The 20685-nt window shown below is 39.6% G+C and overlaps 1 protein-coding gene and 1 long non-coding RNA gene across 19 annotated transcripts in view; both read left to right on the top strand.

The window, feature by feature from the left end:
- Nucleotides 1-6854, top strand: part of LOC135363698 (uncharacterized) — a 37752-nt gene extending 30898 nt beyond the window's left edge. The window contains exon 2 of the long non-coding RNA XR_010409704.1: nt 1853-6854. This is a non-coding gene — a long non-coding RNA (uncharacterized LOC135363698). The remainder of the gene's footprint in view (nt 1-1852) is intronic.
- Nucleotides 1-20685, top strand: part of RBPMS (RNA binding protein, mRNA processing factor) — a 172097-nt gene that overhangs the window by 32201 nt on the left and 119211 nt on the right. The gene's annotated exons all lie outside the window — the stretch shown is intronic.

Raw genomic sequence — 20685 nt, 5'->3', positions numbered from 1 at the left:
GTGAGTTTCACTAAAGTGTGGTTTATTTTTAAGTTTTCTTTTAAATATTAGTTGAGAAGTTAATTAAGTACCCGGCCTGTCGATCCGGCTTCTTGCATTTCTTCGCTGTCCTCACCATTTAGAGGGAAGGTTTTCCTTAGGAAGATTAGATTAGATATTGGAGGGTTTGTGTCTTAGCAGTAAATCCTGAACATCTGGGGTTCTGATTTGGTGGTAGGCTTGCATAATAGGACCTGAACAATGTTAGGCAAACAATAAGGATCTCGGATCTGAAAGGCCTTTTGAAGAGAGTCTGAAGCTAACGTGTTTGTCAGAGTTTCAAGGAAGGCCCAGGAGGGAGGGAGGGCTTTTTCATTTTGCTTGCAGTGGTGTTTTTGTTTGTTGGTTTTTCTTAAAGTGCCTTAGGATTGCCCCAGGTATTAGAAGTTGTGTGGAGGTCTGGCTCTAAGCCTGCTTGAAAGCAGTGATTGTTTTTTCCGCCCACTGATCCTTTGGAGAATCTGGTGAAACGTACAGGTATTCTACCCAGAAAACACACTCACCCTATTGTGCTCATGACCCCTTAAGGGCCGCGCACCTAGGCTGTCCAGTTGATGGCAGTTCGTCCTGGGGGCCAATTTACCACCCTCTCTTCTGGCTGTGCCCTCTTCTGCCTGGATTGCCTTGCTCCAAAATTCAGCTAAGTGGTTAGTTTCTTGCACTTAATATTCTTGCTTGCACCCCTAGGACTATCTGTATTTTTAGAGTCTTCTGGACCCTGGGGAAGCGAATTTCAGAAGAGAAGAAAAAACCTCAAGCCCTGCTAGATACTGTCCCTATAGGAGAGAGCTGTCAAGTGGACCCTGCTTTCTAGCCACTGTCAGCCAGATAAGAACCAATGCTGAAAGGGGTCCAGTTAGCTAGCCTGTAAAAGCTCCCCGTTCCTGCCCTGCCTTCCCTCCCCTCCTGCCACACTGGATTCCCCGAGCTCACTCACCTTTATGTACCTTGGCACATGCTGTCCTCTACCCAGAATGCCTTGCCCCTATTCCTGCACCCTCAGAATGCCTGCTCATCTTTCAGTACCCAGCTCAATGGAAGCCTTTCTGCTCTCCCCTGGCGCTCTCTTCCCTCTGTTGCCACAGTGATTTTTTTAAAGGCCTGGGTTACAGCACACATACCATGTTGTAATTATTTTTTTTATATGTTTGGCAGAATCTACCATGTGTAAACCAAGTGCTTGTCTTAATCATCTTTGATCACCCAGCATTGTCAGATGCTAGATAGGCTTGCCTTCCAGCATTTAAACAGGTGGGCCGTGGGGTTAGGCTGCCCGGATTCAGACCCAGACTTTGTGACCTTGTGATGAAGTTACTGAGTGCCTCTGTTTCCTCAGTATAGTCTTGTGGGGGAGGGAGGGTTAGGGGAAGGTGGAGTCCATGTATAGTGTCGTGCCTGGCACATGGCAAAATGTTCAAGTGCTAATCATTGTGATAGTTAATCATAATGTTAAGTAGTATTGAGTGAACGGAAAAACACTTAAAAATAATCCAGCATAACTGGAGGTTAGTAACACTAGACTTACAGAAGTTTAGTAGATTCTGTGTTCTCCAAGTTTAAGTCCCAGCGTAGATCAGATAAATGAATCTAACATTGGGAAAGCACCCCAAAGAGGCTTGGTGTGGTATACTTCCCTACAGTCTATTCATCTCTTTGTATTAAGGTTAACTCTCCTCTATTTGAGGGCTTTAAGCCATTTGGAAGTAGGTACTATGGGACTATAACTTTTTTTTTTTTTTAAGGAAATACAATGCATACTATTTTGTTACAGTTTAAATGTGTTCAAACCTTGTGTTTTTCTTTTTTTTTTAAGATTTTATTTATTTGCAAGAGAGAGAATGAGAGACAGCATGAGAGGGGGGAAGGTCAGAGGGAGAAGCAGACTCCCTGCTGAGCAGGGAGCCCGATGCGGGACTCGATCCAGGGACTCCAGGATCATGACCTGAGCCGAAGGCAGTCGCTTAACCAACTGAGCCACCCAGGCGCCCCAAACCTTGTGTTTTTCAAGTCACTTTCGGAGCAGCCCTGGCAAGCTTTGGAAAGGGTAGGGGGTCACCGCCATATGTAGCCCCACAGGTAACTCTGTTCTGTGGGAATCCATTAAAAAACAATCAAACGCATTTGCTTCTGCTTTTAAGACAAGTGAAAGGTGGTAAGTAAAAGGTCATTGAAAGTTCTTTCCTAAGGGTGTTTTATTTTGTGGGCAGGATAGAGGCATCCTGCTAAAGTCATGAATGTAATAATCCTATGTTAGAACTGGAAGGAATTTCACTAGCCCAGCCTCTTCAGTTACAAATGAGGGAACCGAGGTCCAAAAATGGAGTGAGACGCCATCTAACATGGTGGTGTGGATGTGGACCCGGTCTGTGCCATCAGTCCTCATGTGGATTCATGTGGATGGCCCTGGGGGGAGGGGCCATATCGGGGTGCCTTTGTCTCCACTTTCTGTGCAGGAGTGCCTGGCTGTCTTCAAGCACACAGCTGGCTCCTAGAAAGCCTTTCTGGATTCCCCAGGCAGTATCTCCTTTGTGCTTTCAAAACTAAATTTTGCCTAAATTAGAAGCCGTGAAATCCAGCCCTCCTGGAAGGGTATTTAGTTTTCCTTTTTTAAAAAAAAGCAAAACAGTTAAGTTAATGACAGTGTTGGAAGCCTTAACCATACCATCCAATGATTGATATACATGTTCCCAAATTTTTGTACCGAAATACAAAAACAGTCTATAATCTTATTTTGTAATCAAAGTTTAACCAGTTACGGTAGGTCTCCATACATCCTTAAGCAATCGGGTCCTCAAGTCACCCAGCAAGATCCCTTTTATCAACTTCTTGCAGCCATCTCCTTTCATGTTTTGGCCTCTTGGTGTACAGAGTTTCTAAGCTCAGCAGCCCAATAAATTGTACTATTGTCTCCAGGTTTCCATGTTTTTAAAAAATGGTATACATTTTTGTCTGTTGTCTCCTTTTTCAAGATGTCAGTCAATTTGTGTCTTTAAATTTATTTTAATTTAATTTAATTTTTTTATTTTTATTTTTATTTTTTTAAAGATTTTATTTATTTATTTGACAGAGAGAGGCAGTGAGAGAGGGAACACAAGCAGGGGGAGTGGGAGAGGGAGAAGCAGGCTTCCCGCGGAGCAGGGAGCCCAATGCGGGGCTCGATCCCAGGACCCTGGGATCATGACCTGAGCCGAAGGCAGACACTTAACGACTGAGCCACCCAGGCGCCCCAAATTTATTTTTATTTTAAAGATTTAGCGCAAGTGGGGAGGAATTAGGGGGAAAGGGAGAGGAGGAGACTCTCATGCAGACTCCCCGCTGAGCATGGAGCCCACGAGGCTTGATATCATGACCTGAGCCAAAACCAAGAGTTGGACGCTTAACTGACTGTGCCACCCAGGTGCCCCTTTCTAAATTATTTTTAAATTGAAAGAGGGAGGGTACTTTAGAAGAAATTACATAGTAATTTATGAATTAAATGCCCTACCCCTAGTAACTTTGATTTCTAAAACAACACTTTAGGTTAATTGTATAGAACTTATGGATAAACTTGGCAAATTTAAAAAATGTGAAATCACATATGTCCCTTTGCCACTGTTGACTATGTAGAAGAGAATCCTACCTATTGCTATATGCCTGTAGTATCTCTGTAAGAGAAGGAACAAGTTGCATGTCATGATTCTCTGCTGTCATGTGGAACCAAGGTATTGTGAGAACTGAAAGCAAAGAAGAGGCTTCGTTATGTGTATCCCTAATGTACTTTTGGGGCACATTTTTCAGATCTTAGAAAATGAATCTTTTTTTTTTTTTAAAGATTTTATTTGAGGGAGTAAGAGAGAGCACAAGTGGAGGAGGGGCAGAGGCAGAGGGAGAAGCAGACTCCCTGCTGAGCAGGGGGACCAATGCGGGGCTCCATCCCAGGACCCTGGGATCATGACCTGAGCGATAGGCAGGCGCTTAACCGACTCAGCCACTCAGGCGCCCCCAAAACCAATCTTTTAATGAGTTACTAATTTTTGATCCACCCCCCCAAAGTATATCAGAAAATATATCAAAGAACAGAAATACAATAGTGACAGCATTTTTTTAAATTACTGGCATTTAAAGGCTATATGGAGAGAATCGTGTTTGAGTAGCTCTCCTGTTATTAATTGGATAGGGTGGGGTAATCCGTGCAGCAGTCCTTTTATGTGTGTTTGACAATACGTGGATAGTGTAACATCATATTTAGTAGGCCCGATTTGTAGCCTTTGTCTCATCTTTATTGTCTCGACTTAGATATGGATGAAAGTGTGATGAATTTCAAAAATACCTGTCTCTTCATTTATTCTAAAAAGATATATTAAGCGCTTACCATGTGCTAGGCACTGTGTAAATGGCTAAAATTTAAAGACCAACTAAAAAGGCTCTTTACTTATGTGAAAGCAATGAAAAGTGAAGCAGATAATTAAATGCAATAGGTAAGTAATTATTTGTATGATTTTTATTTTTAATATATAAATATTTAAAAGTGGTTCTAAAATGAACCAAGGCCTGCTGCCATTAACTTGTATCTCTTCTCTCTTTCAATGATGGTGCCTATCAGTATACTTATTAGTGAGCATACAGTTCTGTTGTATCAGAGTTAAAAAATTTTTTTTGTTTAACTTCCCAAAGATCACTTTTTTTTTTTTAAAGAACCAATCTTAATTGTTAACATAATTTGACAGAAAATCCTATAGGTCTTCAAACTCTCTCCAATAAGAAAGTAACCTTTTTTTCTTTTAATCCCCACTGTCTGAGGAGATCCTCCAAGTCTTTGGTTAGATGGAAAACCGTAGACCCTTTGCCTGCATCTCATCTGCTCTGCATTGTTTTTTCTGTTTCATTTTGTTTTTTAATTCTTAAGCAAGGGATCCTTTTTCTGGGCCTCTGCTGATCCTGGTACTGACCACAGAGGTGCTCAGGACTTCTTTCAGTGACCCTTGGGAATCTTGGTAGCACGGGCTCCTTAATTCCTTCCCGGAGTGAAATGTTTTCATCCCATGAAACTATTGCCTTAACTTGTGTCATTGGTCTGTTTTGCCTTCCTATCAACCAAACCACTTCCTTAGTTCCTGTGACTGCAACAGCCATCTCCATGAAGGGAGTTACGGTAAAAAAGATGGTAATGTAAAAGTCGGATGGGTTTCGTTAATAGAGTGTGAGAATGTGGTGTGCAGGTTTGTATGAGTAATAGTCTACAATCAGGGTAATAGCTATTATAATAAGGGCAAGTACAGCTTCTGGCTCATTTGTAACTTAGCAATAGTTTAAATTCATTATTTGTTATTCACTGCTTTATTCTTGTTATAATAAGGCAAGGAATAAATGGGACAAATCATTACACAATTTTTTCTGTTTGGCTAAATTGCAACACAGGAAAAAAACAAAAAGAAAAACCCTTTAGCTTAGACATTCCATTGACCCAAGAAAAATCACACACGCTTTGAAAACAGCTTTTATTTGGAGAGCTAGACTTTTCTTGAGTCTTCCCATGCGGATCATTCAATTGAGATCCAGTGCAAGCTTCTCCTCTAAAACGATGATGTCTTTTGCCTAAGAATAGACAGACCCTTCTTTGAGTATAGAAACCAGATAAGCTGTCCTACAGTGATCCAAATAGCTAGCGGCTTCACCCTCACCCCACCCCCAAACTTGACTAACAACACAGCAATATAATTTTACCGTTTAAAACTTGGCTGACCCAAAGATGAACTTTCAAAGAAAACAAGAGTCGTGACTAAAAGATTCCATTTCTTTCCGGGGCCTAATTGAAGATGACTTTCCAGAACTTTGAAAAAACTTATTCTTCCAATGGTCACTTAATTGTGAAACAAAATAAACACCTACACGGGAGGTAAAATACAGAGTTCTCTGTGTTTGGATTTTAAAATATCCCCCCCTTTTTTTGGAGGGTGAGTTTTCTCTTTCTAGGGTTGTCATACATAGTTTGGAATAATTGATCAGGTTTTGTCTGAGGATTATACTCTGAATTTTAAGGGCAATGATTTAGGAATAATATTCCATTTCTTAAAATTTGTCTTGTTAAGTGTCTCATAATACCTCTTTATTCTGTGTGCCCTGGTAATTCAGAACCACTGAATGATGGTTCCAGGACTCTAACTCTGGTGGGCCTGGCTTGTAAGCTCTTGCTTGTTGCACTGAACCATATCACCTCCCTTCTTGTGGATGCCTTTCCAAACATTTGGAAATGTGATCCTAGAGAATTGGAACAGTTTCAAGGAACCATAAGACAGTACTTAAGGTAGCGCAACAGAGTGTTGCACGGGCTCTGAAGTCAGACAGGGTTGAGTTTAAATCCACACTCTGCTTTGAGGCTTTTTCTTTGGGTAAAATGAGCCTTATGTCCCATTTATAAACCAGGGATAATTATATTTGCAGTGGCAGAATCACTGGGCTGATTGCATGAGCTAGTGTACACATAGGATTGGATCAACTGTCTAGTACATAGGAGTTCATGAAATGGTAGTTTTGTTTTCAAGTAGGCTCAACGCCCAATGTGGGGCTTGAACTCATGACCCTGAGATCAAGAGTTGGATGCTCTACCAGGCGCCCTGGTAGTTGTTTCTATAATTGGCTCATTATAAGCATTGACTTAACCTAAATTCCCATGTTCTGATTTTTGTCATTGTATACATGAGTCTTGTCATATATTCTGTAAGTGATGCCTTCCAAGTGTGAGTTACTGCAAGAGTGAAATGACTGAACAGTCATGAATGTTAGGTGGTCCTACACCAATGCAGTGACTTCTGTGAGGTGATCAAGCCTCTATTTTGTTTGTAGTTTAAAAAAGGAAAAGTGGAAAAAATTGCTTAGAGTCCTGAATCAGTAAGTCACTACTTGTCAAGCAGTAAAATGAGGGAGCTACATCAGATGGTCTCCAAGTTACCTTCTAATTCTGAAATTCTGTGATCGGTATTCAGTTTAGTAATAGAACTGGGATCTTTGAACTTCCACAACTCTTAGGAAGTTAGTTGTATCAAGGATTATTACAAGACTGGGGATAAGGGAGTTACTGTCAGTGGTCTTTTGTGCCCACTAAGAACAGAAAGAGAAGTTGGTGTTTGATTCTACCATATTTGCAAAAATAGGAATCACAACTCCATCCTTTCACACACAGTTTAGATCTCCAAGTATAATTTTTTCTACTGGCAAGCAGTTTATGAAATTCCATTTAACCAGCAACTAAGGGCTGTCCTGGGACAAGGAAAGGAAGACCTCTCCATCCTCAAGGAATTTATAGTCTAAGCAAGGCTGAATGCTGTAAAATGGAAAATGTCCTAAAACACCTTTCTAAGGGACAGATTTCCAAAGACGCATACCCATATGGTCCAAATGGTTGCTAACTCCTTGGGAAGGTGCTAAGTTAGAATACATGCTCTCCAGAGGCCTTTGAAGGTGTGTTGCTTTCTGATTTGGTTAATTCTCTTTCATAAGTATTATAGACCTTTGTAATCCAGTACTAGTATTTTATGATCTATGACTTTATAAGTTCAAAGCCTTTGCTATAATTTAGAATTCCGTTCATATCAATAATCCTTATGAAGCAAGAGTACTGTGTTGGTGATACGCACAGATAAGTGGGAGCTTAGAGGGGGGAGACAGCCAATGGGGATGTGTTTGGGGGGGGTGATGATGAGTCAGGAAAGATGCCACATCAAGAATAATCTTGAAGAGGTTTCAGAGGTAAGTCATTGAGAGAAAAAGAACCTTTGGTGAGCTTATTTAAGTCAGCACTATGTTGATCCAAGACACAAAGTTGTTTTTGGAATATGGGTAAATACAGGGAGGGAACAGCAATTTCTCCGACATGTTCTTGAATCCTTATTTGGAATTTCTAATAATTATTTATCCCCGTTTTTCTTTTAAAGAAGATAATTGTCTATAGTAAAATGGGTTACCTTGGAGCATAGAAAGCTCCTGGCACCAGGAAATGTTTCAAGGTTCAAAAAAAGTAATTACTTCAATCTCTCCCTGAAGTCAGGACTTCTGTTCACTTTTCTGAAATTCTAAACATTTCCTGGTGCCAGGAGCTTTCTATGCTCCAAGGCAGCCTGCCTGTTTTACTATGGACGGTTCTAATGGTTATACACTCCTAAGACCTTCCCCTGACTTCCATGCGTGGTACTATTTCTGCCTAGTTGGCCAACTGCATAATAAACCTACTCCTTATACAGGGAAGCTCTAAAAATATTTTAAATGTGCTGTCAGATTTCTTATGAGCCTTGCTTCCCACCCCCACCCCTCACGCCCTTTCAGGCTTAACATCTCTACTTTCTTCAACCATTTACATACACCATAGTTTCCAGTTTCCTAGCAGACCTGACTCCTCATGTCTGGGTCTCCAGCTTGTCCCTGCTAGTCTTCAGATAGGAGTTTGTGGTCTTGAGCACAGCTCTTACATGTAAAACAGGTTGGCAACTATCATGTTTCTTGAACATTACTGTTATTTAGGACTACATTAGTTTAGCCATGTCACCCTGTTTCCCTGCTTCTCCAGGCCTGGGGTATATGTGGTTTGCTACAGCTTTGCCTAGTGCCCTTGCATTCTTTCATGCAGTTATGGTTTGCTTGTGTTTTTGTTTTTTAAAAAAGGTAGGATCCATTGTGTTACATTGATAATAGGATTGGATTTTATACTAGCAGAGATCCTTGCTCATGGGCACTTCATAAATGTTTCCTGAATGTAATTGAATAAATAATGAACCTTGACATGTTTATAATCCTTGTTAAACGTGTAGCAGTTTGACCTAGAGTTGCCAGGATTATAGATCAAACATTAAAATTGATCTTCTCAAAGCCTGCCGTTTGGATAAACAAATTCACTTCAGAAAAATTTTGCAGTTAACTTTGTTTGAATGCTCTTGGAAAAAGAAAAACCAACACACAATTATGTTGTTTTTGAGGAAATGACTTACCTGTTCAAGTTTGTCTTTGAGCACAATTATAGTCTTCATTCCCATCTTCCCTTGCTGATAGTCTGATTGCTTTTGGTAAAATAATAGTTAATTAACAGAGTTCTCTAATAGTCTATAAAATTTTTAAACCAAATGCTAGTCATGATTTTTCTTTTCAAGTTTAGGATGGTTGTTATAACCTTTATCAGGCACAGAATATAACTAAATAGATCTCTTTTCTGTCCTGCCTGTGCAGTGAAGTAGACTGATAGAGTATGTAGAACCAGAAGTTGATGGTGGTCATTATGGCAAGGATTAAAGAAAATGAGAGCAGGCATTTTATCTGGATGACATTCAGGTAAATGCCATTTTTGAAATGAGAATACCATTTTACTTGAAACTTTTAAGTAAGTGAATTGGTTGATGAAACCCTTGCTCAAGCAAAAGTGTAACTTGATTACCTTTTACAGAGGAATATGAGAATTACTATTTACTTCTGCAATTGGAATTACTTAGTTCTTTATCCTAACACATGGGAAGATAAAGGGAGAGGCATTTTAAAATGTACAGATACTATATTATTTGATCTTTACATGTTTTTATTCCCTTTGCATTAATGGTATTCTTAGATAGATTGGATGTGCCACAATTTAGGTTAAGTTTGTGTTATATCCAGAACTAGAGCTAGGAAGATGTGGTCTTATTTTAAATGTTGGGTTTTTGTTTTCTTTTCTCCAGAGGAGGAATATCTGAATTTACTTAGAAGTATCAAAAATTGTCTGATACTATAGTACTAGTAGTTATTTTGGCCTTTGTTATTTTAGATGAAGTTAACGTGAGTTGTAGTCACCATCCTCAAGGAAATAATGTTTGGAGGATAAACTTTGTGTGCATCATTTAAAAGCAAATCTCTTCAATCACAAAGCCAAAAGGAAAGGATGTGTCCTTTCTTCCATGTTTCCTGTCGGATCTTAAAGTAGAATCGGAGTCATGAATTGGCAAATTCCAAGAAATGAAGAAGTAATTTCAATCATAAAGCAAAATCTTTTCCTTTCAGAGCGCTTTCTCAGGGTAGCGTAATGATGTGGAGGCACTGATTTTTTATTTACCAAACAATCTTGGAGCATTTGAGGGAGAGAACCTTAGGCTGATTTTGTGTAGTGATTGTCTCAAAAAAAGGATTGTGGTGGTAAAATCTTTTGACATTCTGAAGATCTGTTTTTCTTTCTTTTCTTTTTTTTTAATTTTTCTTTCTGGGGGAGGAGAGAATCTTAAGCAGGCTGTGCTCCTGGCATGGGGCTCAATTTCATGACCTTGAGATCATGACCTGAGCCAAAATCAAGAGTCAGACACCCAACCGACTGAGCCATCCAGGCGCCCCAATCTGTTTTTCTAAAAGGAGAAAAAAGTTCTTCCTTAGAGGTACTAATCTCCCATTCACTTCTATCTTGCTAATTCAGTTCCTTTTTTAAAATACAACTTAAAATTTAATTGTGGCTTAAAAAATTTGCCATCTTAATTTTTAAGTGTACAGTTTAGTTAGTGCTAAGTGTATTCACAATGTGCAACATCTGCAGAAGTTTTTCTTGCAAAACTGAGACTCTATACCTATTAAACAACTCCCCATTTCCCCTCCCCAGCCCCTGGCAACCCCCATTCTACTTTGTTTATATCAATTTGTCTACTGTAGGTATCTTTTATAAGTAGAGTCATACATACAGTGTGTCCTTTTCTGACTGGCTTATCTCAGCATAATGTCCTCAGGTTCATCCATGTTGTAGCATATGTCAGAATTCCCCTTTTAAGGCTGAATAATACTCCATTGTATGTATGTACCACATTTTCTTTGTCCATTCATTTGTTGATGAGCATTTGGGTTGCTCCCATCTCCTGGCTATTGTGAATTATGCTGCTATAAACATGAATGTGCAGATATTTCCTTGAGATCCTGCTTTCAGTTCTTTTGGATTTATACCCAGAAGTGAGATTGCTGGATCATAGGGTAATTCTGTGTTCAGTTTTTTGAAGAATTGCCATACTGTTTTCCAGAGGGGCTGCACCATTTTACATTCCCACCAACAGTGCAGAAGGGTTCCAATTTTTCTCCATCTTCAGCTACCCTTGTTTTCTGGTTTTTTTTATTATATAGTAATTGTCAGTTTTTAACACTAACCATAATCAGTTTTGTAGTGTCCAGGGGTGCACAGATGAGATTTGTGTGCAGTCTAAAAACCTAGAGTTTTAAATTGTTTCCTTGTTTGTAATATTTGCTGCAGAGTATCATTGTTTCTTGATGTTCAGCACAGCCAGTATGGGAATTTTTAACCTAGGTAGAAAAAACTGGAACATTAGCTAAAGTTGCAGATCTCAAACTTGGCACAACTATTAGGCTGACAGAAAAAAAAAAAAAAAGTAAAGTTCAGTAGAACAGATTGTGGGAAAAGCATTATTCATGTCATAAGAGGTTACAAATAACAGGTGAACATAGTCAATGCACTGGGATGTTTCTTGCCCATTAATGGAAATGCTCCAGAGATTGTACAGTCAAGGAAGATGGATAAGGTGGTGGATCTTTTCAACTCTCTCTAGTATTTCACTTTTTCCATCATAATGCCTAATTTCCATCTTTTCTGTTTCAGAATCTAGGTAGTAGCAAAATGGTTCCTTGCTGTTAAATCTGAGCAGTGAACCCTCCAAAAAATGAGAGGGAAAAATCTAATGTTTTATGTTTGATAAAACTCATCAATAGTTTTTTTTTGTTTTTTTTTTTGTTTTTGTATCCTCTTAATACTGCATAAAAAATAACAGAATCTACGTCCTGCAGACTACACGTATTAGAGAATCAAGTAAACTTATCTAGAGGAACACGGGAAAGCTCCGACCTAAGAACACGTAGGGGCTAACAATTTTAAATACTTTTTTGGACCTTTGCTATGCCAAATGTTCCCTCTGGTGGTCTAGGCATAGGTAAGCCAGAATATGCAAAAACATTTCAGATTCTTTACACTCCATTTTTCTCACTCTCCGCCTCTCCAGGTCCTATTCGCTTTTCACCTTTGCCCTTCATTTTGTAGCACTCCCAAGCCCCTGGAAAGGTTTTCCTCCCTCGCCCCATCTCCTCTGACTCTGGCAGCTCGAGAGTGCGGGTTTGGTGTCGCTTTATTTTGTTTCTCTAAACCTTCTTGGCCAGTCACAGCCTTGTCCATTTTAATTGCATTCCCCCCCGAACCCTGTGTCTTCCTGGATCGCTTCCTGTCTTGACGTGACGCCTGTTCTTAGGTCTTCATCTTGCTGTGGGCTTTTGTCTCCTCCTGGGTGGAGCCTACAGCAGGGGCGGAGGCGGAAGCGGGGCCTGGTGCGCAGCCCCACTTCCGGTGGCTTCCCCTGCGTCCGCCGCCATCTTGAGAGAAGGTCGGAGCGCGGCGAGAGCCCGAATACCTGTAAGGGTTTTATTTAAGCTTCGTTCAGCGGGAGGAGGGAAAGGGCAGAGGTTGGCATTTTGGGTGATATTAGTGGTTGAACTGGGGCTTCCAGGGAAAGACTTGGCGATTAGTTCACTCTACTGGTGCGATGCCTTTTAATCATTACTTTTTCTTCCCCCCACTATTAACTTTCTTTTAACCCTGGTATTCATATGTCCCTTGAAACCTTCACTTGTGACAGTAAGAACGATGAAAACAGCATGTTCTTGGACACCCTTGTTCAAACAATTGTGACAATGCCACTTCAAGCTCCGCCGTTTACTCACAACCCAGATCTGGAAGAATGTGCTGCGTGGACATTGGTTGTTTAAAACTATATTAGCGTGACTTTGCCCAAAGTCTGTTTTTCCTTAAAATGCAGTACTTTCTTTTTCTGAAGCGTAACTGTGGTTTTTAAAAGGCTGAAAAAATAAAAGGACTCCTACATTAATTTTGGTAATTATGGCTGGAAAACCAAACACCTCATTCATCTATGTGATGTAAAAAGGAAAGTCTGTATAGGTAATGGCTATGAGTCCAGGCTTTGAACTGCCTGAGTTGCTTTAATACTTAATCGTTGTTTTGTTTTTAACCTTGGGCAGGTTGCGTAACCCTCTGTTTTCCCATTTGCAAGATAGCTCTTTTTTCATAGGGTTATGGGGCGGGTAATTGAGTTACTAGAGGTCTGCGCCTCTTACCTGAAATCCTTGGGACCAGATATGCTTTAGAAGGTAACACAGTACATAACCCACAGATAATATAATTAAGCACAGTGGGGTCTAAGGTAGCACCTTAATAATTAAGCACATTTTGTCTGTAGTGAAACATACAGGTACACTGAGTGGGATAAATTAAGACTAAATAAGTACCACCTCAGGTTGTGCGGTGCCACCTGGTGAGTTTGCACATACAGCCTCTCTGCCTTAACACACACTAGGCTTTGAGAGCTTTTAGATTCTGGAGTTGTGGGTTAGGGTTTGTGGATCCGTAGACACAAAACATTTGTAAACACCATGTAAATGCTGCGCTGTGTGCAAAACTGATTTCCTTCTGTCCTTTATGACTTTCAGTTTGTCATTACTTATAAGAATGTTAAATGTTAAATCTTTGAGGTTTAAAGTGGACGTGGTGGAAGCCACACGTCACCATACGTCTTTTTCACATACCACGATTTCATTTGGGTTTCAGGCCTACTCTTTTTTCCAATTGTAGAAGAACAAGAAAGGTCAAAGTTCTTCTGTTCCTCTTAACTCCATCTTGCCTTTCCTACTTCATAGAACATTTTTTTAAGAACATCTACTTCAAAGATTTCATGGAACTTCCGAAATGTTTTGTTGTTGTTGTGACTTTTGCCTTGACTTGCCTCTCTTAGGCACACATTAAATTACGCACACACGGAAAGCCACCCTGTGGATCTAAATCTTTTGATCTGTTTTGCTGCTGATCATTTCTGGGACATCTGCTGGTGTAGAAGAATCTTCAGTTTTTAGTAACTTAAGCACTCTTAAGGTTTTAGCTTTCCTTTCCAAAGAGAGCAGCAGCTTCCTGAGTATACAACCATGGGTTTAGGTATTTTGTATGAACTCATGGCTGTATTATGGTTGGCCTGAAAATCTGCTACAGCTTATCCTATTAAAATCTATTAAGAATCTGTTGAAGCTCTTATAGTAGTAAATAATTAGACCTTCAGGTTTTCATCCTCGTTTTCTACCTTATACGTGTATTTATGTGGTTGAAGTCTGACCAAAAGGAGAATGTGGAAATGTTTGAAAGAATATTGTATGCTTAAAAAAAAATAATAATTATGCTTTTGAAAAGATAAACCAGGTACTGGAAGCAGAAACTATATATTCTATCCAGGGCAAAGTTAACATTTTAAGGAAAATCTTATACTTGTGTCTGAAAGAAATAGATATATTGACAAAAGTAACTAAAGACCTGGGTATTTAGATATTTCAGCAGGAGAGTAACGTTTTTTAGATTACTTTGTTGACATCTGTTGTCTGAAGAACTATAAATTCTGTTTTTACTCATAAATCAGTAATCCATATGTTCCTAAAAACTTATGCTGTGTAGAAGGAAAGCTGATATTTGAGTTTTTATATTTTTCTTTCTTCCTAATATTTACAATTTCAGTTTGTTCTTAAATGTATTTGTGTGAGGACTCTGTTAAAGAGGCAATGAGAGGCGCCTGGGTGGCTCAGTCACTTGGCATCGCATCTGCCTTCAGCTCGGGTCATGATCCCGGGGTCCTGGGATCGAGCCCCGCATCGGGCTCCTTGCTCGGCGGGAAGCCTGCTGTTCCCTCTCCCACTCCCCCTGCTTGTGTTCCTGCTCTCGCTATCTACTATCTCTCTGTCAAACAAATAAATAAAATCTTTTAAAAAAAAAAAAGGGCAATGAAATCAGTTAAGACATACGTGCACTAAACAGAACTTGGAAAGTTAGATCAAAATTGTCAAAGATTGGGGCACCTGGGTGGCTCAGATGGTTAAGCGTCTGCTTTCAGCTCAGGTCATGATCCCAGGGTCCTGGGATCGAGCCCCACGTAGGGCTCCTGGCTCAGCAGGGAGCCTGCTTCTCCCTCTGCCTCTGCCTCTCCCCCTGCTCATGCTCTCTCTCTAACTCTGTGTCTCAAATGAATAAATTTTTAAAAATCTTTAAAAAAAAAAAATTGTCAAAGATCACCTACTTGAAGTAAGCCTTGTTTTTTTCATATGGATTAATCTGTTGTTGCCTCACATTATAGTAATATGGTATATTAATTTTAAAGGTGATTTTATAGTTTATTGTTTTTAGTGACTCCTCCTAGTTCACTTTCTCTTTCATTATGGTTAATCTGTGAGGTAGGTTTAGGTCATTCAGTACATTGGAAATATCGTGAGACTGCTAAAAATAAAATCTTTTACTCCTATAACAAGTAAGAAACAAGACCAGCAATTGGTAAAGGGGAGGCATTTTTGTTTCATACTTGCTACTCAGAAGCCAAGGAGGTTAAGAAAGAAAGAAAGATATCTTAGGTTCTTCTGTTTCTGGTTTCTATTTAAAGATTTCGTACAAGTAGATTAATTTTTCAGTCAGTTTAATAAACTTGGGTTTAAAATGGGGATGATATTTAGTTGTAGCATGAGAATAACTTCCTGGGTGTGTGTGTGTGTGTGTACGTATCAGCAGGACATTGCAGCAACAAAAAACAAAATGTGGCTTAAACATACTAGACCTTCATCTCTCACATGAAAGCCTGGGAAAGTTCGTGATAGGTTTATGGGTCCAATTCATCAGGGACTCTGTTTTGTTGCTCTGCCATCTTTAACAGGTAGCTTTCATCTTATGGTCTAAGATGGCTGCTCCAGTTCCCACCTCATATCTTCTCGATACAGGAAAGAAGGAAGATGTGCTCTCTTTATATAGACACAACTTAGAACTTGCAGGCATCATTCTGCCCACATCATAGGCCAGACCTTGGCAATATAGTCCTAACTGGTAAGGGAATTTGAGAAATAGTGTGCCCAGCTAAAATGTGAAATAGGAAGAATAGATAATTAGAGAAAATGGGCAGTTGTTACTAAAGTGTATATTAAATGCAGTGTTTAGTTAACTGTGGATATTCATCATTATCAATATTTACCAAAAGAAGAAAAGATTTCACCTTCTATTCAGCCATTGGGATCCATAAGTTACCAGTCTTGGATAGCCCTAAAAAAATATTTCCTTCCAATCTGTCACATATGGAGAGAGATTTCCTAATTCTTAGTTTAAGGAAGACTTTGTAAGGAGAAATTAATATTTAAAAAGTGAAACATATGGTAAAAAAAAATTAAAGGTTAGAAAATAAAAGTCCTGCATCCAGCTTTCATTGAGATACTTTTAGAAGTTTGTTGTGTCAGTATACAGAATTGCACCTGCATTGGTGTTTGTAACTTGCCAATGTGTCTTAGACACCTCTCTATAGATCTACCACATAGATCTACCTCATTTAAAAAAGAACGTTATGTAGCATTTATTTGGGGGAATTTTTAAACATTGCTGTTAATATAACTGTCACATACTTCATTTGTGATTACATTTTTTTTGCCAGATGATGAATTATAGATAGCTCTCTGATCTAAACAGGAGAGTTCAAAAGCCTCTTAGTTCATTTTGTCCTCTTGCCTCAGAAATCTATAGTCTTCTGGTGTTCCTAAATTTTCTGTGAGAATACATACGCTGGTAGAGGTAAGTGGGCTCTGCCAAGAAAACGGAACGAACAGCTGAAATGGTTTACAACTACAGTGCCCACTACTAAATTCAGAATGAAACATTTTTTTAAAAATCTGTTTTCTGATTATAATTTTTATATAATTCTTTTGTTAATTAGAATACTAGGATTTAACTAATTAGCTATGTCAGTAAAGCAGAAGGCTTACCTGTACCTGTTTCTCACATAATTGTGTTAATGCCGTAATATTAAGCATGTGTGAAGTTCTCCTTTGACCAGCAGAATGTACCATGTAATGTTTTTGGTGGAAGATTGCAAGATGCTTGCAAGGTGATGCATTCTCAGTGTTTGGCCCCTGTGCCCTTCCTAACATTGGCATGGGGATCAGCTTTCCCACTCTTTTCAGTACTCTTAAAATTAGCTCCCTTTCCATTCCTTCCCCCTCTTTACTATGTTGCTTCTCAAATTCAAGTCAAGGCACCTTATCTATCAAGTATAGAATTTGAAATGGAAGCAGCAGTATATTGAAGAAGAGAAGGGTGGCTGGTAGAAATTGGAAAAGTATAGAGAATGAGCAGTGGGTAGAAATAGCTATAATGGTTTAGGCTCTTGAACATTCAGGGTTCAAGTCTTGGCTCTGTCATTTTCTAGTTTTGTTACAAGTTAAGCTTTCTGAGCTTGTTTCCTTGTCCATAAAACAGGCAGAAATAAGACCTTGTTTATCTGGTTGAAGGTCAGATGAGATAAATGCATATAATAAAATGCCTGATGGTATGTTTGGCAGGTATACACAACTCTATGCATGCTCCATTTCTTGTGCATGCCTGAGTTATCAGAATTTTGTGAGACCATACTCCTAGGAATAGCTTTTCTATCCATTGTTTCTCTTGTCTGTCATCCTGCCTGCGCTTTCTCTGGAGTTGAAGTTAGGCTTCGAAATTAGAGTATGTGGCCAACTGTATGTTATATTCACTCAGCTAGTATTTCTGGAGAAGGACAGGGACTTTTTGCAAGGGGGAAGGTGGCAATTAGAGCAATTCTAATTCCACATTATCGGGCTTTTGAATAGTTTACCATTCTGGCATGTATTCCTTAAATTTGTTGAGCCTAATGAAGAATGAAAAGAAGAAATAAAGAGAAGGGAAAACGTGAAAGACAAACTTGATAGCATTTTTAAACTTGAGTTTTTAGTTAAAATAGGGACTCTCTAACACGATCTTCCTTTTCTGACTTTGGTCCTATGGGACTAAGGATATGTTCTGATACCTTGAAGCAACTTGAATAATGTCCCCTTTCTCCCGCCAGCTCCTTAAGGGTCATCAGGTCTGTCCTCCTCACATACCACCTCCTCTCAGGAGACAGAAGCAAGCATTGTCCCCTCTACCCCACACAGGGAGAAACGGGCCCCAGGGAGGAGCATAACTGTTCAGATGGGACAGGGAGGCCAGATTCTAGGGGGTTCCTGCTCCTGATGGTCTCTTCAGCATTTTTCTCTGAGTACTTTTCCATTGTTTTAGAAAGAACTCGTTCAGGACCAGAGTATACAGTTTTATGGGCAGAATTTGGTTTCAACAGAAAATCATGAAAAATTACAATTTACATTGAGTTACACTCTTAAGTCAACTAGGATGTCCTGTTTAGAAGCAGGACTCCAAGCCTTTTTAAAGAACAGTTTATCTTTCTTTTAAACAGATGGAGGTATTACAAGAGACACAGATGCTGAAGGCAGGTTGCCACATCAAAATAAATTAATGCATGGTTTCCTTCTCCCAAATAACTTTCCTCTTAAAATGAGGGGTGGGAGAATGGATTGAAATTACAAAATTTTAGATTGCTGTATCTAGTCACTTTACAGTCAAGCACGATGACTAGCCAGCATTTTAATCTGTTGTAAAATAGACTGCTTTAAAAGCCCTGGAGGTAGAATATTCAATCACTTGCATGGTGGTTCCTGAGAATTAATAATTAAACAGTTCAGCATGAAATGAATTTATAGATGGTCAACTTTGGGTTTAATACTCTTCCAAGTAGCCTTAGTTTCAGTCTGGTGGCACCTCTGGATGGTTACAACCTGATCTGCTTAAAACAAGCAAGGTAGGACAGACACCGTGGGTGGCTGCTGTAGGTAGGGGCTAGAGGGTGTAAGCAGAACGCCATGCCTATAACTGTGATGTTGGCTGGGAACTCCAAGGTGGTCAGTGAAGGGCAACTTTTGGTAGTTTCCCTCCAGCTGGCTCAGGTCTTCAGTCCCAATTCAGTCCTGGTTCCTGCCTTGGGATTCATGATACTTGGATTATAGGAAGTCATCACACAAAATACTGCATAGTATTTCCAGAACTGTATGACTGAAAAAATAACTGAAGTTGTAAATGCTGGCATAGTGTTCTGTAACAAACATAGGTAAATGTAGCTATTAATCTGTTACTTTGGGTTTGATTTGGTTTCTCATTGCCTAAAAGCAATAAAAATGTATTCTTTAGGGAAAAAATTTGTTTTAAAGATTTATTTATTTTAGAGAGAGAGAGAGAGAGAGAGTGTGTGTGTGTGTGTGTGTGTGTGTGCAAGTGAGGGTAGGGGGAGCACAGGGAAAGAGAAAGAATCCTCAAGCAGACTCCCTGTTGAGCACAGAACTTGACTGGGGAAGGGGGAGGCTCAATCCCAGGACCCTGACTGAGATGACCTGAGCATAAACCAGGAGCCGGCCACTCAACTGACTGAGCCACCCAGGTACCTGCCAAAAAATGTTTTCTTAAACTGAGAGCCCTTCATTTAAAAAAAGAAAAACTGAGGGATGCCTGGGTGGCTCAGTTGGTTAAACATTTGCCTTCCGCTCAGGTCATGATCCCAGGGTCCTGGGATCGAGTGCCACATCTGGCTCCCTTCTCATTGGGCAGCCTGCTTCTTCCTCTGCCTGTTGCGCCTGCTTGTGCTCTTTCTCTCTCTCTCTCTCTGACAAGTAAAATCTTAAAAAACAAAAAACAAAAACCTTTAGAGTAAAATTATTTTTCCTTAGGCTTTTATGATACTGATGAAAGGCAGGTGTATTTCTTTAGCAAAAATCCTACTACATATATTAAAATAAGGAGAGAAATATCAGTAAGCATGACTGGCCATCATTTTAATATTTGTTTAGAAGTAGACTGCTTTAAAAGCCCTGAAGGTAGAATATGTAATCATTTGCATGCCAAAAGAAAGGTTCCAGTCTTAAGGCCTTGAACAGGCCCTGGGTCCTACAACATAGCAATTTTTTCTTTTTCTTAACCTGCTCTGTAGCAGAAGGAGGCAACACATTTCACTGGCCTGGCCTCCTGAGATTTTTAGATTCACACCTGCCATCCCAGGCCCCTAAACCTCAGATTTCTTTTTCATACTTTCCTGAGCTAATATCTGATAAATATCCCTCATAAAATGATGTAGATCAGGTTTTCAGCCTCTGACACAGGATCTGTACTCCTGGGGTTTTGTTGATTAGGCAAGACTGAAATGTCTCATTATTTAGTGTGTGCTTTGGTTATTGGTTGTGTGAAGGCTGTCAAGCAAAAGAGGAATGCTTTGCACAGGAACTAAGTTGAGATTCTGATAGATGTAGATGATTATCTCCCCCTCCCCCAAACAGTTTTCTCTTTGGAGATAACTCCCATTATGTCAGGCTCTCTAGAAGTGTGAATGAGGCTAGTGTCTTTTCTCAGGGAGAACTGCCATTTTACTGATGTCTCCCAGCAAGAAACAATCTGTTGGTGGTGGATATATACTGATGAGAATGAGGAACAAGGGAGAAACGGGATTTTTGCAGAGTTTGGAGGCCAATTTTATTTCTGGAAATACTTAGCCCATTTGTTTTTTAAAATCAAATTGTTAATTTTATAAATCTCCTTTCTCCTGGGGACTGCAGAATAGTTTGCTGGATGCCGTGTTAATTTAGGAATAGTCCTTATTCTGGAACTACTATAGAGTGGTTGGTTCTTTGTTTCTTTTTCATCATCATTTTAGGTACAGTGTCCTGTCTCTGCTCAGCAACTTCTAGGAATGAAGTAGTGGTCAAAGGTTATTA

The sequence above is a fragment of the Mirounga angustirostris genome, unplaced genomic scaffold (genome assembly GCF_029215605.1).
Source record: "Mirounga angustirostris isolate CCGP_5_RB_7025 unplaced genomic scaffold, mMirAng1.0.hap1 SCAF_2, whole genome shotgun sequence".
Taxonomy (NCBI): Eukaryota; Metazoa; Chordata; class Mammalia; order Carnivora; family Phocidae; genus Mirounga; species Mirounga angustirostris.
This window is presented reverse-complemented; position numbering and strand designations above follow the sequence as displayed.